The 17,393-nt window shown below is 40.4% G+C and overlaps 1 long non-coding RNA gene across 1 annotated transcript; it reads left to right on the forward strand.

Annotated features, from left to right (window-relative positions):
* The first annotated feature begins 35 nt into the window (after nucleotides 1-35).
* Nucleotides 36-8,445, forward strand: LOC121720891. The gene is made up of 3 exons (XR_006034655.1): nucleotides 36-356; nucleotides 1,379-1,386; nucleotides 8,435-8,445. It is a non-coding gene; the product is annotated as an uncharacterized LOC121720891 (long non-coding RNA).
* Nucleotides 8,446-17,393: the final 8,948 nt, after the last annotated feature.

Below are 17,393 nucleotides of genomic sequence, written 5' to 3' on the forward strand. Positions count from 1 at the left end.
CCAACTTTGAAAATTCCCGGAATTTTGCAACCCTAATTAGGGCTGCACAATTATCATAATCGTAATTGCAGTTGCAATATGAACCAACGTAAATTACCCAATCGCAAAAGCTACAAATAATCGTGCAGAAAAATTAGATATTAGATTAGCAATTAGATATTTTCCTGAAATCGTGCAGCCCTAGTTTGTATACGTTATCTTCCGGTCCTCTCATTGGTCTTATTTTCTTGGAGGCATTTTTCTGTTGACATTCCTTCTGTGCCGGGACCACACAGTGACAGTACATGGAGCTGGTCACTTAGTGCCTGTTTGGAGAGAGGGTGTGTGCTTGTGCAGAGTGAATGCGTAGTGTCTGTGTGTTTGAGGAGTTCTGAGGAGTCTTAAAAGCCTTTCTGTTTGAAGTTTATTATTATCATCACCAAGAATAACTTCCTGCCGTGCAGTGTGTGTTTATTGCAAATCCTTAATGGCCTTTATGGCTGTGAGATCATTCCAATTTATTTGCATATATTGTTTTAAGATGTGAACCTTACTTACTGAAACAGCGTCTAAAATATACAGAGAGTAATTTAATTTAATATTTGGATGTCTAAAATGTTTTTTTTTATTTGGTTACAGAGATAACTGTTTTGTGTTTGTATCTTTTATTTATATCTCAAGCACCTGCTTTTGTAGTATTGACAACTGTACGTGATATTCTATTTGTTTAGATATTTAAATTACTTATTTATGTTAATGCACTTAAACTCCATAAAACAGAGTTGTACCGTTGCCTGACCTGTACTGTACTCTTGAAATGCAAATGTAATCCAATTGCAATGAATGCTACTGTTTTAAAACCTTTTAGAACTCTTTAGAGGTATCAGCGTCCCAATGAGTCCTAGTTTGCGTGTGCAGAGTTGTCAGGGAGGTTAAGAGCCACACTGTACGTCTGTGTTGTGACTGTCTGGAAATTGTTTGACTCTCACTCACCTGTTCAGTGGCTTCCTTTCACTCTCCCTATTTCAAATAAAACAAATGTATTTTTACAGCTTCTCACTTGGGTCTTCTTCAAGCATGTGTGCATATGTTTGTTAGTTCCATAGAGTTAGCATTGTGTGTGTGTGGGTTCTGAAGGAGGTGAGAATGTGGCCAGAGGGGGCCGTCTCACAACTTCAGGACTGCTTTGAAACAACAGACTGGGATATCTTCAAAACAGCTGCCACCCACAACAACCACATTGACATTGAGGAATACACAGACACTGTGACCTCCTACATCACCAAATGCATCGATGATGTTACAGAAATAAAACACATCACCACTCGGGCCAACCAGAAGCCATGGCTGACAGGAGACGTCCACAGACTGCTGAGGGCCAGAGACAAAGCCTTCAGAGCTGGAGATGTAGCTGGCCTAAGAACAGCGAGGGCTAACCTGTCCCAGGGCATCAGGAAGGCAAAAAAGGATTACACAGACAAAATAACAACACACTTCAAAAACAGCAGAGATGCACAGAGCCTATGGCAGGGCATACAGGCCATCACTAACTACAAGCCTGCGCCACGGAGCTGTGAGAACAACACCTCTCTGCTAAATGACCTGAACAGTTTTTTCGCCCGTTTTGAAGCACAAAATGACACTCACCCACAGAAAACCCCACCTCCCCCCCACGACCAACCCCTGTACCTGTCCTCTGCCAGCGTGAAGAGGACACTAGCCACCATTAACCCACGCAAAGCAGCAGGCCCAGACAACATACCAGGACGAGTGTTGAAGGACTGTGCAGAAGAGCTGAAGGATGTTTTTACAGACGTTTTCAACACCTCTCTGGACAAGCTAGGATTCAGTACCTCCCTCTGCAACTGGCTGCTGGACTTCCTGTTGCAGAGACCACAAGCAGTACGTGTCGGGGACAACACCTCAAGCACTCTGACCCTGAGCACGGGGGCCCCTCAAGGGTGTGTGCTCAGCCCCCTGCTCTTCACACTGCTAACACATGACTGTACAACCACTCACAGCTCCAACCATCTGGTGAAGTTTGCGGACGACACAACACTGGTGGGCCTCATCACTAAGGGCGATGAGGCTCACTACAGAGAAGAAGTAGACCTGCTGGCTAAATGGTGCAAAGACAACAACCTCCTGCTAAATGTCAGCAAGGAGATTGTTGTCAACTTTCAGAGAGGCCACAAACAACTGCCACCACAGTCCATCGACGGAGATGCTGTGGAGAGAGTGAGCAGCACAAAATTTCTGGGGGTGCACATCAGCGACGACCTCTCCTGGACCACCAACACAGCATCATGGCGAAGAAAGCCCAGCAGCGCCTCTACTTCTTGCGCAAATTGAAGAAGGCAAGTGCCACGCCTCCCGTCATGACTACATTCTACAGAGGGACCATCGAGAGCATCGTCTCCAGCAGCATCACAGTGTGGGGCGGAAGCTGCACAGATCAGAACAGGAAGACCCTCCAGCGCATTGTTAACACAGCTAAGAGGATCATTGGAGCACCACTCCCCTCCCTGCAGGACATTTACACCACCCGCCTCACCCGCAAAGCACTAATGATTGTCAAGGATACAACCCACCCTGCACACGAACTGTTCAGCCTCCTGCCCTCTGGAAAGAGGTACAGGAGCCTCCGCTCCCGCACCACCAGACTTGCAAGTAGCTTCATCCACCAAGCAATCAGGATGCTGAACACTCTACCCACTCTCCCATCACTGACAGCCCCCCCCCACCCACCAGCCAGCCAGGAACCTAGGATCCTGTCTACCCTAACCCCCCCCCCCCCCCAACACCACCCTGTGGAACTGCACTGTGACTGCGCAGCCTAACGTGTTGCTGCTTCACATCAAGCCTGATATACTTGAAATTACTGTATATTGCATATCAATGTAAATATACAGGTCACACAAGCACAAGTTTAAACTTCATGTAACTGTTAAGACTATATAAATATACAACACAACTACCTCTATTTTTTTTTTTTTTGATATATGTCCTATATTTCTATTTTTGATACATACATGTTCTATATTTCAGTCTCGCACTTTAATTTAATGTTTATTGTCTATGGCTATGTCTATAGTATGTCTATGTCTGTATTTAAAGTATGTCTATGTCTGCATGGGAAAGTAAGAAACGAAATTTCAATTCTTTGTATGACCAGTGCATGTAAAGAAATTGACAATAAAAGCCGACTTGACTTGAGTGTGCGTGTGCGTGCATGTGTGTGTGCTTAAGTGAATCTAATCTAGAAATCTAATCACAAGCTCAAATGTGGAAATAACCGGCCACTGACTTAATATACAGTACATGACTGTTTGTTTTTGTTTTTAAATGGATGTAGAAATTGAACCAAAAGCTTAAATTGAACATGTGTGATTGTGTATGCAGGCGTGTATATGTAGTTGAGCGTGTGTGATTGTGTACAGGTGTATGCAGAGCCGGACCATCCTTTACGCGCACTACGAAATTAAGGTAAATTCACCATTGGTTATAATGACATACATGTATGAGTAACAGGCTAAGCAACTACTGGCAAACTTTTACACCTGAAAATAGCCTGTCATGCTCACGTCACGTTTGCTTGTCATTTGTGCAGTGCTCACCAGAAATGAACATTGCATGACACTCCCCATGTATGCTGTATTCTAGGTGAACGATTCACCTATTACAAGTTTACAACAAAATTGGCTTCGTAAAAGCGAAAATTGTGCATAGTGTAGGCTACCTCCAATCAGCCAAAGATGTAAGTCCTCTCTTAATTACTCTCCACTGGCTTCCTACAGATATTCCTATATCCTCCCTCTATACGCCTATAGGACACTTACTGGATCTGCTCCCAGCTATTTGAATTTCATGATCCGACTCTACATCCCCAATCACCTACTGCGGTCCTCTGATGAGCATATGCTGTGTCAACCATTCATTACCACCGTTATAAACGCTAAGAGGTTACTTTCAAGACTCTTTTCAACCGTGTCGACCATTCATTACCACCGTTATTAACGCTAAGAGGTCACTTTCAAGACTCTTTTCAACCGTGTCGACCATTCATTACCACCGTTATTAACGCTAAGAGGTCACTTTCAAGACTCTTTTCAACCGTGTCGACCATTCATTACCACCGTTATTAACGCTAAGAGGTCACTTTCAAGACTCTTTTCAACCGTGTCGACCATTCATTACCACCGTTATTAACGCTAAGAGGTCACTTTCAAGACTCTTTTCAACCGTGTCGACCATTCATTACCACCGTTATTAACGCTAAGAGGTCACTTTCAAGACTCTTTTCAATTGTGTCGACCAGCCATTACCGCCGTTATTAACGCTTAAGAGGTCACTTTCATTATTTTTCATACATTTCATTATTTTTCATTTCTGATATTGGATATTGTTATTGACAGTATTGTTATTATTGCTGTTATGCTTTTAAAGTTTTTAAACATTGTAAAGTTTATATTCTGTAATTCACTTTGGACAAAAGTGTATACTATAACTACTCATGTGTGTTGTATGTTTGCACTGTGTGCTGAGCGAGTGTGTGATGAGTATAAGTATAAGTATATATACTCTTTTGATCCCGTGAGGGAAATTTGGTCTCTGCATTTAACCCAATCCGTGAATTAGTGAAACACAGCACACAGTGAGGTGAAGCACACACTAATCCCGGCGCAGTGAGCTGCCTGCAACAACAGCGGCGCTCGGGGAGCAGTGAGGGGTTAGGTGCCTTGCTCAAGGGCATTTCAGCCATTCCTACTGGTCGGGGTTCGAACCGGCAACCCTCCGGTTACAAGTCCGAAACCCTAACCAGTAGGCCACGGCTGCCCCCTAATGATGCTCCCCTCCCTCCCTCATTCCTCTCTCCTACTCCTCTTTCTCAAGGGACACTCAACTCAACTCAACTCAACTCCAGTAAACCTCACATTTTCATCTTTCCTGTCAGGCCTGCAGCTAAGCTTTCCATGACGTCACAGTGCAGTTGTGTCCATACATGGCCATTCTGCCTCCTCCAGTGATCTCTCATTCTTCCCTCCCCCAACATCTCTTCCTGTGTTCTCTCATTCTGCCCTCCTTCCTTCCCCCCAGCACCTCCTCTATGCTCCAACAGGCCCACCCATTCCCATCAATGACTGACAAACTGAGTCAGTGCACTACAACTGACCTAGTGTGAATATATTCAGGGCTTTTTCTTCAATCTATATAAACATACAGTATACAGAAATGGCATACATTTCTGCTTATAGTCAGCCACAAGGCAGATTTGCAGCAGGGACCACGTTGAGTTGTACAGGCAAGGCCGTAGCCATGGAGATAACATTGGGGAGGACCAAATGTGCATGGTGGGTGAAATCAGTTCCTAATAGAAGTGCATTGGGTTTCTTTAAGCCCACATTCTGTGGTTTGCAATAGGTCCCGTGGATAGTTTGTACTACTTGACAAGTTCAGTTGTGACTTTTTGAGTACATCTCTGATACAGTATTGAGGCTATGATATGTAATAGGCAGGTCAGTATAGTTTTCAGATTTATGGCATGTTTCATAGGCAGAGAAAAGCTGTTACTCTCAAACACTGTCCACTACAGTTCTGTAACGCCTGAATAAGAAGAATTAAATTAAGATTGGCTACACAAAAATCAGTAGATTGATTGGAGAGACGAGCGTGCAGGGTAACCATAACTGAGATATAGAGAGTGAGCGAATGGTATAAATATTGGTGGGACTTATAATTTATCTAATAATATATTGCAATATATTGGAAAATATAACTATCAAATCCCACATATGGGAATATATTGCCTAATATATCACATGATATTTTCCAATGTTCCGTAAGGGATAACATCCAAAATGGGACATCTATACAACGTCCAGAAAAGACGAATTAACAACTTTCATTCTGGCTACTCTGAGGACGTCTTCTGAATGTTCAATAATTCAGTCTTTCAAATGTCTTTTAACAACGTCTTTTTAACACCCCAAATAAGACATCTATAGAACGTCCAGAAAAGACGTATTAAAAACTTTCATTCTGGCTATTCTGAGGACGTCTTCTGGATGTTCAATTAAGTCTTTCAAACGTCTTCTCCTGACGTGTATATAACATCCAAAATGAGACATCTATACAACGTCCAGAAAAGACGTATTAAAAACGTTCATTCTGGCTAATTTGAGGACGTCTTCTGAGTACGGCGACCACGTCTTTTTGACACATTTTGGACCACTTTTTGCTCAGTGGGCACACTTGTTCCGTTTAACCGGACCGAAGCCGAAGTGTGATTACTACTCTCCAGCCTAGTTTGTGCACCCCAGGCAACTAGCGGAACTAGCAGTCCGGTCTCTGCACAGGTGTTCACATTATCAAAAATAACGGAACCAACGGTCCAAACAAACTCGGGTCTGGACCAAAGGGTCTAGTGTGAATGTGCCCTTAATCAACAGTCAGTGTAATGATGAAGGAATAGATTAAATAGACAGATTTGGAAGATTTGCAAAATGATTTCATGCTCTCTTTAAAGAGTTTTTTTTTTTTTTTTTTAGTATTTTTTAGTATTTTGAAAATAGAATAGAACAGTTTATTTTGATACACTTAAAATTAGGGTATTTGATATTTTTTTAATACATTTTGATATGTGTTGCTATGTGCATGTGTTTTAAATGCACATAGGGCTCTCTGAAACGTCTGTGCTGTCAGGAAGTATCAGCGGGTTTTGCTGAAAATAACCTTCTGTTCATTGCCCAGTTTCATTCCGTTAATGTTCTGTTATGAAGCATCTGTTGAACACAGAGTGAACTCAGTGACTTACACAAACCCAAGGGGCTTTTATACCAATCTGGAAACAAACAGTTTGTGTGCATAGAGTGAACAGACAATGCTGTGTGACTGCTTTCGGCAAGGATTATGTTGTATACAGAGCACCAAATTAGGTAAAGATGTGTTTATCTGTGTGCGTGGATTTGAATCATACTGAACAAAGTATATATATATTTTGTGAGTTTGAGTAAAAGATGTAAGATCCATGCACACAAAAGTGTTATTTCAGTGAGTGCTTGACCTTTACAGTCACTTCACAAAGCAGAAGCAACAGCGCTGGTAGACATTCCTCCTGTCAGCATACCAATTGCCCACTCCCCCAAACTTGAAACATCAGTGGCATTGTGTGCTGTGATAAAACTGCACATTCGAGTGGCCTTTTATTTTCACTAGTCCAAGACACATCTGTGCAATATTATGCTTTTATATTTATGGTTCTTAACAGATGCTTTTGTGTTTAGAATAGAATAGATCTTTATTGTCATTGTCACAGGTACAATGGAATTTAAAGTGCTCTCCAGTCAGTGCATCATTAATTGAGTCTATATAAAAAATAAATAAATAATTTAAGTGCTAGTGTTACCTAAAAAATAAATAGAAACATATAACATCATTAGCAGCATACAGTACATAGACACACACAGTCTTCACTTAAGGGAAGAGGAGAGATAGACTTCTCTGCATAGTCTGTCTGCCTCTTCACCCCCTCCATGTTTGGATACTGTCTGTCTACTAGCCACATTTTACCACTGTCTTTCTGCCTCACTGTTTGCGTGCTATATTAGCACATTAGCACTATGCATAACCCCTCCCTCCATGCCACAGCCGAACTGTGGCCACACTTATACCTTTTCTTAAAATAGTTATATATATAGATATATAGACTTTATTCTTGCACTGTTGGACTTACTCATTTGCACTATCACCATGACCACTATCACCATTAGTGCTGGGCGGTATGACCAAAAATGTATATCACGGTATTTTTCAAAATTCTTACGGTTTCACGGTATATGACGGTATTTTTTTTTTTTCATGCATAATCAGATGTTCACAGCATTTTCTACAGGTTGAGAGAGGAATTGCTGCAGTACATATTGACTAAGGATGGTCTATTTTACTGTCATAATGTAGAATAACTCCACACTAGTGGTAATGCAGTTTTGCATGGCCCCAGAAAATGATGCTGTTAGTGTTTACAAAGAGCCATTCTTCTAATGAAGAATCTAATCAGAATGCAAAGACAATTGCAGTCAAAATACAGAACTTTTACTGTGCAAATTTCACAAACATCTTGTATAAAACCAATTCAAAAAGTAGTGCAACTTGCAATAATTATACTTTTTTGAAAATTATACAATTTAAATAAAACCTCTCTGCTAATATGCTTACTCTGTCAAATAGGCCTATCAGAAACATGCCTTATTGTTATTGTGTGGTTTGCATAACGTTAACGTCAAGTCAAGTCAACTTTATTTCTATAGCACATTTAAAAACAACTTAGTTGAACCAAAGTGCTTACAAACAAACATAAAACAATGACAATGGTACAACAACAATATAACATGGGGGGAAAATAAATAAATAATTGAAATAATACACAAATTGGTCAAAAATAAAATAAAGAATAAAGAGTGTGTGTGTGTGTGTGGGGGGGGGGGGGGGTATTAAGGTAGATTAAAAGCTTGGGAGAAAATAAAAGTCTTTAAGTTAGACTTAAAGCAGTCAATGGTTGGAGAGGACTTAATATGTACAGGTAGACTATTCCAGAGTTGGGGGGCAACAACAGAGAAGGCTCTATCACCCTTAGTCTTAAGGCGTGTTTTGGGGATATAGAGAAGATTCTGAGATGAAGACCTAAGTGATCTTGGAGTGCTGTAAGGAAATAGTAGGTCACCTATGTAACTAGGTGCCAAACCACTGAGGGCTTTGAAGACAAAAAGTAAAATGTTAAACTTAACTCTGTGCTCCACAGGTAACCAGTGCAGCTTAGCCAACACAGGAGTTATATGCTCACGTTTCTTAGAGCCACTTAATAATCTAGCTGCTGCATTTTGAACTAGCTGAAGTCTGTTGAGAGTGGAGTGGGTCAGGCCTGCATATAATGAATTACAATAATCTAGTCTAGATGTTATGAAAGCATGTATAAGAGTTTCAAGATCGGAGAAGGACAAAAAGGGCTTCAGTTTTGCAATGGTTCTTAACTGGAAAAAGCTGCCTTTGACCACACTATTTATTTGCTTATTAAAATTTAAAGAGGAGTCAAAGAAAACCCCAAGATTCTTTACTTCACTGTGGCAGTTTGCAGAGAGAGGTCCTAGTGCATTTTTCAAGATAGAAACATCACTTGGAGGGCCAAAAATAATTATATCAGTTTTACTTTCGTTCAGTTGAAGAAAATTTCTTGCCATCCAGCATTTGATGTCACTGAGACAGTTAAAAATATTCTCCAAAAAACAAATGCCATTAGTGTTAACAGGCAGGTAAAACTGAGTGAAAGTTCTATCACTGAGGGATCCGAATCTGGAGGTGAGATTTGAGATTTTATTTTGTCAATTTTATCGATGAAGAAGTTGAGGAACTTCTCACAGATTTCTGTTGAAGGGGCAAGAGTAGATGACGCAGAGGCAGGATTTATAATAGAGTTAATGGTATTAAATAAAACTTTTGGCCTATGAGCATTATTGTTGATAAGCTGAGCATAATACTCAACCTTTGCTGCCTTAACAGAGTTTTGGTAGGTCTTTAGAGAATCTCTGAAAAGGTCATAGAAGACCTGAAGCTTCTCTTTTTTCCATTTGCGCTCTGCTTTCCTGCAAGATTTTCTGACAGAACGTCTTCATGTGGATGTGGATGTCCTGTTAGCCTGCCATGAGCTTCGGTTCGGTTCGCTAGGCAAAACATTAACAAAAAAGTTTGTTTTGGTGCACTGATGACAGTCAGGATAACTAGCCAGCTAGAATTGCTCAGTTCATGTCTATAACATGCTTTACTTGCTACCTGGATAATTTCAGCGAATATTCTTAAGGTGAGATGAATGATAAGATTAAGATCATTAAACTTCACTGTGTTCGGTTGCTAACTAACGACATCACCTACTAGCCAGCTAGTTACAGCTGTTGAACAATCTCAATATAATTTTTGTGACGGTAAATCCCTTTCAATGCAGTATCCCTTAACGTTTTTCCTTAACTAAAGAAACAATTTAAGGTATTCTGTGCAACACCCTTAAATAAACCCCTTACCTAAGGAGAAATTAAGCCTTTAAGGGTCATCCTTCAGGGGAAAACCGTCATAGATATATATACTGTCAGTATGTATATCTATGGAAAAACGTAAGGTGTTTTGTGTTTACCCTCACTATTTCCTGCCTCGCAGTCGCACCATGCGTGCGTGTGAAAAAAGTCCCGTCTGAAACACTGTCGCGCGGCGCAGCGTTCCAAACGTTGTGTAATCAAATACACCGGTATGGCGGTATATTAAAAATTCATATCATAACGAAAATATACACCGGTTTACGGTGTGAACCGGTATACCGCCCAGCAAATCTAATCACCATTGCACTATCACCATGACACTCACTCACACAGAGCACCTTACCTTACGTTACTATGCACAGAGAATCACAGGCTCAGTCCCTGCCTCAGTCATTGCAAGCGCCTCTTGATTGATTAATCACCACCACAAATAGATGCATCTGCATGGCTTCAATTTTAGAAATCTTGTAATGATTACTATGCTATGCTTATGTCTGCTGTTTACAAAGGCTGTGATGATTGTAAATGTAATGTTTTTCTTTTTTTCTTTCTGTTTCTTTTCCTGCGATATTTTTCTCATTTTTATATTGGTTTATGATATTGTGTAACATTTGATACATGTATGACCCATGATGTGTATATGCCATTTCTCTGTCTTTCAATAAAAAACATAACTCTGAAATATCATTTGACTTGTTTATTTATTATGACACCATTTCAACACTTTTTTTAGATACTTGTCATTGGGTTGAGCATGCTGTACACATGTAAATATATTATATATACATTTACATGGTTGTAATTTTTTCACAAATAATGAAACCATATTATCATTTCTATCTAAATTTTCAGAATATTTAAGTAACACATCTGCATAGCATAACCCCCTCAACATATGATATAGAAATAAAACACAATGTTGACCGCATGTGATAGACGTAAAGTCTTTGAATACAACAGTCGATTAACCATGTTTTTCAAAAATGTGTAAATGTGTGGAGGGAATATTTCACTGTCTGGACTATTCCCGAAGCTGTCGAAAAAACACACATCACCTTCAGCAGTTATGTACGTAGCTAACCAGTGTTCACCAGGTTGGTCTGAATTATGCGTATTAATTATCACAGATGTTGGTAAGTGATACACGGGTGTTTGAGGTAGCTGATCACAAGCCAACACCCCTAGAAAATATGCATTTTTGGATATATTATCCATAATAGCCGATAATTCAACAGTGTTCATGATCTTTCAGTAGTAGTCCATCAAAATCTGTCTTCGATTAGACACCTCGATTATACTGTCAAATACGGCATACACAATCAAATTTATAGTATTCGGGAGCGGTTGTCTGAACCAAACTTCCAATCGGATATTGCCTGACTTTATTAATGAGAGATGCTGCCCACACTCCTCGTCAGGGGTTAAATTAAATGCGAACATACTGTATCCAGCTAAGAAGTCTTGTCGGTTTATGACCAATGCTTTGTTTTTCAGGTGTCTTTCAGTGGATAACACCAATTGGTAAAACTCACGTACGGCTGATGCTTCATTAAATTTTGGTTGTAGCGGCTTAGACGGGTATTGCTGTCCATCTGCATAAACGGCTAGGAATTCCAGATCATAATGTTTAAACGCATAAGGGTTTTTAGTGTAAGATCCAGTATAGGCATCATTATCGACCATGGCTAATATGATGGATTTTGGTAATGGCCCCAGAAATGGGTTTTCCTGATTAGCCACCCGCGTACCAGCTGGTATTGAGACATTTTTTAGACATACTCTATCAATAGGGTATTGATGATGACCCAGTGCATGACCCAGTCTCACAGCCGGAGATACAGAAACTTTCTTCACAAAAAGACTTGCTGAAAGAATGTTGATTTTGTATGCTATAGCATCGCTACGCATTAGACAAAATTCATCCTTCGCTCTAGTTAATCTTATTTTGATATCAATCCCGGTTTAACATCAATTTTTCTTGAAAAAATATGTCGCTATGGATCGGTGCTAACAATTCCACAACATTGCTCTCTTCAGAAAATGCGGCTCTCTTTGTGAGACCTTCGTTAGCCCCTGCAGGATTCCTGTCATCCACATGGCCAGCTGTGTCTTTGTAAAACAGCCCCGCTGAGAAAATTGTCTCCAGGGCCTCACGGTCATAATTCAATAGACAATCTATAATACACCGGTATGGATATGTGTCTGAGCTCTGTGATATGAGACGATCCCCCAGTGTTACGTCGACCTGAGAGAAAATTGAGCCGCCAGGATAGTTTATCATCCCCACAGGTGCCCCCGCTGGTATGTCTGCCCCATTGGGTAAGGTGATTTTTACCCTTGTATATAATAGTGAATTATTCAAATCAATATAGTCTTCGCCATGCCCCGCGATGAAGGATTCCAAAGGTCCAGTTTCTGACAGAGCCGATATGGGGGGTATCTCAACATAGGTGTTTTTCTCTATAGCCGTTTGAGTCATAGGCACTGTAAAAAGATCCAACTCAGATTTGACACACTCTGCCGACATGCCGTGTATCAGAGCCATGGTTAGAATATGGATTTACGCCTCTTTTTTAGCAGGTCTACCACCCCGTTGTTTACTCTGCGCCTTCCTTTTCGACACTGATCTTTTCTTAGACTTTACATTGTTTTTCTTTGTGTATCTTCCTGTTCACACACCCGGAGGACGTTTCATGTTTCGACGCTGCATTACTAACACCCCCGACCCCTCTTGACCGTTGTGGGGTTGCATGACATTGCTCACTACATCGCTGACGATATTTTTAGCAGCAGCTTTTAAATGCGGTTTAGCGATGCCTATATCTCTACGTAATAGAGGCATAGCCATTCTGTACAGACCTTTTAGGAGCGATCCCAAGCCGAATCCTCCATACATAACAGGCCCCCCGGCGAAACCATCAATATGTCCACCCGCCTGGTTTTGATAATATGCTACATAACGATGTGGGTCCGCGTAGGGATTAAATTGTTTCATTTTTAAATTCTTGGAATTTGTTTTACAGGTCTGAAATGGAGTTTTGTAATTACTTTGCCGTACTTGAATGCCACGTTGTGATTCTGATCACTTTTCACCTCTATGGTAATGTCGTCAATGTGTGATTTAGACACACGTGCGTAGTGTGGTTTGTCGTAGCCGATTGTGACTATATTTTTTGTTTCCCCCGTTATTTCTACACATCGCAGGAGGGGTACATAATAGTCGCCTACAACTTGGTGGTCTATAATGTCTGTATAGACAAACAGCGCATATTCACCGCCATACAATTCAGCAATGTGTGGGGCGTATCTACCGACGCTTCCGGGAGGTACTACAAATGGAACCATTTCTTCAAAACCTAGAATCCTGGCTAGCTTCCCTCGGAATGTTAACGAAACACCACTTTCGGATGATGTCACACAGACTTTGTGAAGTAGTTCATCATAGGTAAACTGTATATGGGACCCGATTCTATTGATTTCTTCTATGATATCAGCAATGCTATTGTAGAAAGCTTCACGAAGTTCACCAACAATAAGGATGTTAGTAGTTGTATCGGTAATTGTAAATTTTGAATGTTTTTTCTGAAATGGAACCCATGTTCATTCACCCATGGGATACATAAACTCGATTAAAGCGACCTCCCAGGCCCCCCTTAGTGTTAGTGTTTTTGCAAGTTTAGTTCTGTAGCTGGATATTCTATTGTCGGGGTAGATATCACGACATGCATTGCTTGGTAAAGTCACATAAAAACCTTCGTCCTCCATGATGTCGCTGGTGTGAATAAGGATACGTAAGTTGTGCAGTGATTTAAAAGGCATTTTTTAAGCATCAACGACATCTTTTGCGGGGACCCATGAGTTAAATTTTGATGGCCAACCTAACCATTTCACCAATACCATACGAGTCCTACCCACTCTTTTTCTTTCCAAAATCTTTTCCACTTTGAATGCCTTATCCCTGTTTATGAGGATTTTTTGCAACTCCTCTTCATAAAAGGTCCCTTCTAACATGTCTCCATCATAGTCTTTCAACCTGTAAACAGGAGGGTTTCGAGGTACACACTCCGCTATTGTGAAAAACTCCCGTGTGTAGTTTTCCTCATAACCCTTTGTGAATGCGCCTCTGACCTTAGATACCCTAACAAGATCTCCTATTTTGAATTTGAACACAGATTTTTTGGCAGCAGTAGTCTTACAGGCCACCATACAGGTTTTTAAACACAACATTTTCGTTTTCTTTTGTCACATCCACAGGTCTCATTTTGATACTACGATGATAGCTGTTATTATAAGACGATACCATATCAGGTAAGATCACAGTAGCGTTTAGAGTTGGCAGCTGTCAGATAACGCCACATTCTTGATTTAATAGTTCTGTTGAATCATTCCACGACACAGGCTTTTAATTCGCTCCCCGTGGCAAAATGATGGATGTTGTTTCTACTCATTACTCTCTGAAAATGGTGATTAAAAAATTCCTTCCCGCGGTCAGTCTGCAACTTTTCGGGTATACGACCCTCTTCTATGATTGATTCAAAAGCCGCTGCTACCTCCCTCCCTGTTTTACTTTTCAAAATACACGCCCAGGCATATTTGCTAAAGACATCAATACAAGTCAGCATATATTTAGCATTGTCATTCTCTTTGGAGTACATGGACATGTCAACCAGATCCGCTTGGAATTGTTTGTCGATACCATACACAATTACTCTATTCCGTTTGTAGTTGACACGTACAGGTTTATGAAGCGTGTAAGCATCCTCTCCTGACAACCATTCGGTGACATCCTTATCGGGCAGATGTGCCCCTGTATTTTTAAAGACCGCTTCTTTTAACCTAGTTTTACCACCATAAGAACCCTCACTTGAAGGTGTGTAGTAGGTTGTATTTAGAAGATCCTCCATGTTGCACCCCACACAAGTAATGACGGACCATGACATGCGTTCACGATCTTTTATTAGTCAAACAGAATCACATATCCATCAACGGTAGTGAATCGAGGTAGTTTAAAAATTTAACACACGCGTCAAAGTTCTTAACAAGTAGGAAATCCACTAAGCTATTCACAACCGCATAGACATCCACAGCTTCATTTCTATGTTGTTTAATGATACAGATATCAGTCACATATGTATAGAGCGCTATGATGTGGCCTATTTTGAATGTATTCTCTAGACTGACAGCTATACATTTTACAATTTCACACACAGAGACATGAAATGAATCTGAGGTGTTGTACCCCCAGTGTAGGACGTGTGACCAGTCATGGCCGTATGTGTGAGCCAAAAACATCTGTTTCTTGATGGCCCTCAGACGATGGTAAGGCGCAACAAAATCAGTGGTGTAACATGTAGATTCCTCTGCTATGACATTACACAGTATAAACCCGTCTGCTGCAGACGTCGTGTGATCTATAATGGTATGGTAAGGTGAGTGCTATGCTAGCACAGTCCCTAGCATTATTCGTAAATGAGTGAGTAATATGGCAGCATACTCGCTAGCTCATTTGTAAATAAGTTAGTAACACGGTAACATATTTGCAGGCCTTTCTGTAGCTTAGAAAAGTTACCTGTGTAATCTCCTGGCAGCATATACTCTGCCTCAGTTGGCATTGCCCAACAATTTCCACAAGCACACCTATATAATAATTAAAATAATAATAATAACTAGAAAAGCATTTCCTGAAGGAAATACAGTGCATGCAAAGTTGTTGCTGGGTTGGTTGCTAGGGTAATTATAGTGGTTGCTAGATTGTTGCTAGGGTAATTATAGTGGTTGCTATGCTATAAATGTGGTTGCTAGGTGGTTGCTAGGTTGTTGCTAGGGTACTTAAGGTGGTTGCTAGGCTGTTGCTAAGGTAATTATAGTTTTTGCTATGCTATAAAATTGGTTGCTAGGTTGTTGCTAGGGTACTTAAGGCGGTTGCTAGGCTGTTGCTAGGGTAATGATAGTGGTTGCTATGCTATAAAAGTGGTTGCTAGGTTGTTGCTAGGGTATTTAAGGCGGTTGCTAGGCTGTTGCTAGGGTAATTTTAGTGGTTGCTATGCTATAAAAGTGGTTGCTAGGTTGTTGCTAGGATATTTAAGGTGGTTGCTAGGCTGTTGCTAGGATAATGATGGTGGTTGCTATGCTATAAAAGTGGTTGCTAGGTTGTTGCTAGGGTCATTATAGTGGTTACCATGCTTTATAATGTGTAAATAGTAAAAAAAAAGTAAGAATAGTTAAAAGTTATTGAAATTGGGACAAATAGAGAGGGATAGAGAAAATGAGGGAAAGTGAAGAAAAGGAAGTGAAAGAAAGTTGGGATGAGAAGTGAGCTATTCAGTTGAATGGAGAGGGACACAGAGAAGACAAAGATCCTTGATTACTAGCAAGATAGAGCAACGTAATTCGTTACTATGGGAGCAAAACGGGACAGTTCCGGTCTGCATAAGTGGGAGTGTCACCCTACGTCACTAAATAAACTTTCTCTCTTAATAAGCAATAACAACAGATAAACATAATTGTGTTCACAGTATTATTGTCCATAATCATGTATGATACCAATGAATCATTCTTAAGGAAATGATATGAATAATTTAAGTCATGTGAACCGAGCTAGCTAGCTAGCTAACGCTAGCTTAAAATGCTATACAAGTGGATGGTAGTAGCTATGGCAATACAGCTATGCGCTAACAAGTGACTAGTAGTTGAAGGACTTCGCTTAAACTTAATATACTGTTGCAAATTCGCTTGAGTATAGACTATCCACTTTAACTAATGTCAGTAGTGTTATTCAGCTAGTTGTCATTTCAAAGAAATTACACTTCTCCGTTTAAAATGTTACCTTAGCTAAGAGGCTAGCTAGCATGCTAACAACCGGACAGTAACTGGCAGCAGCATGGTTTAATATTAAGTTATTTTATTACAAATCCGAACACTAAAAAATTACACTATTAGGCTTGAAATGATCCCAAACACTTACAGATTATGACACAATTTTCCAAAAAACCCTCAACAAATCCAGAAAGACAAAATGACCAATTTATTGGTAAAATTCCACAAGTCTCCATTGACATTAGTGCAGCAAGGGCTTACTCTGGTCTGCATAAAGGGGGATTTCCCCCCCTCCCCCTTGCAATAATCGAACGCGGAAATTGTCGAACGTTTGCGCCTCTCGCTCCGCTTGAACCCTCTCTGGAGAAGAGGTTCCATTGAAGTTGCTGCAGGCAGTCAGTGAGAGAGCACAGGTTCAGTTGATTGCATTCTAATTCCTTAATAGCCTATTATGATTTCATAAAGCCAATGTTAAGTCTATGGGAATTTTAAGTTTAGTTTTTATTTAATATCTCAAAA

The sequence above is a fragment of the Alosa sapidissima genome, chromosome 1 (assembly GCF_018492685.1).
Source record: "Alosa sapidissima isolate fAloSap1 chromosome 1, fAloSap1.pri, whole genome shotgun sequence".
NCBI classification, from domain to species: domain Eukaryota; kingdom Metazoa; phylum Chordata; class Actinopteri; order Clupeiformes; family Clupeidae; genus Alosa; species Alosa sapidissima.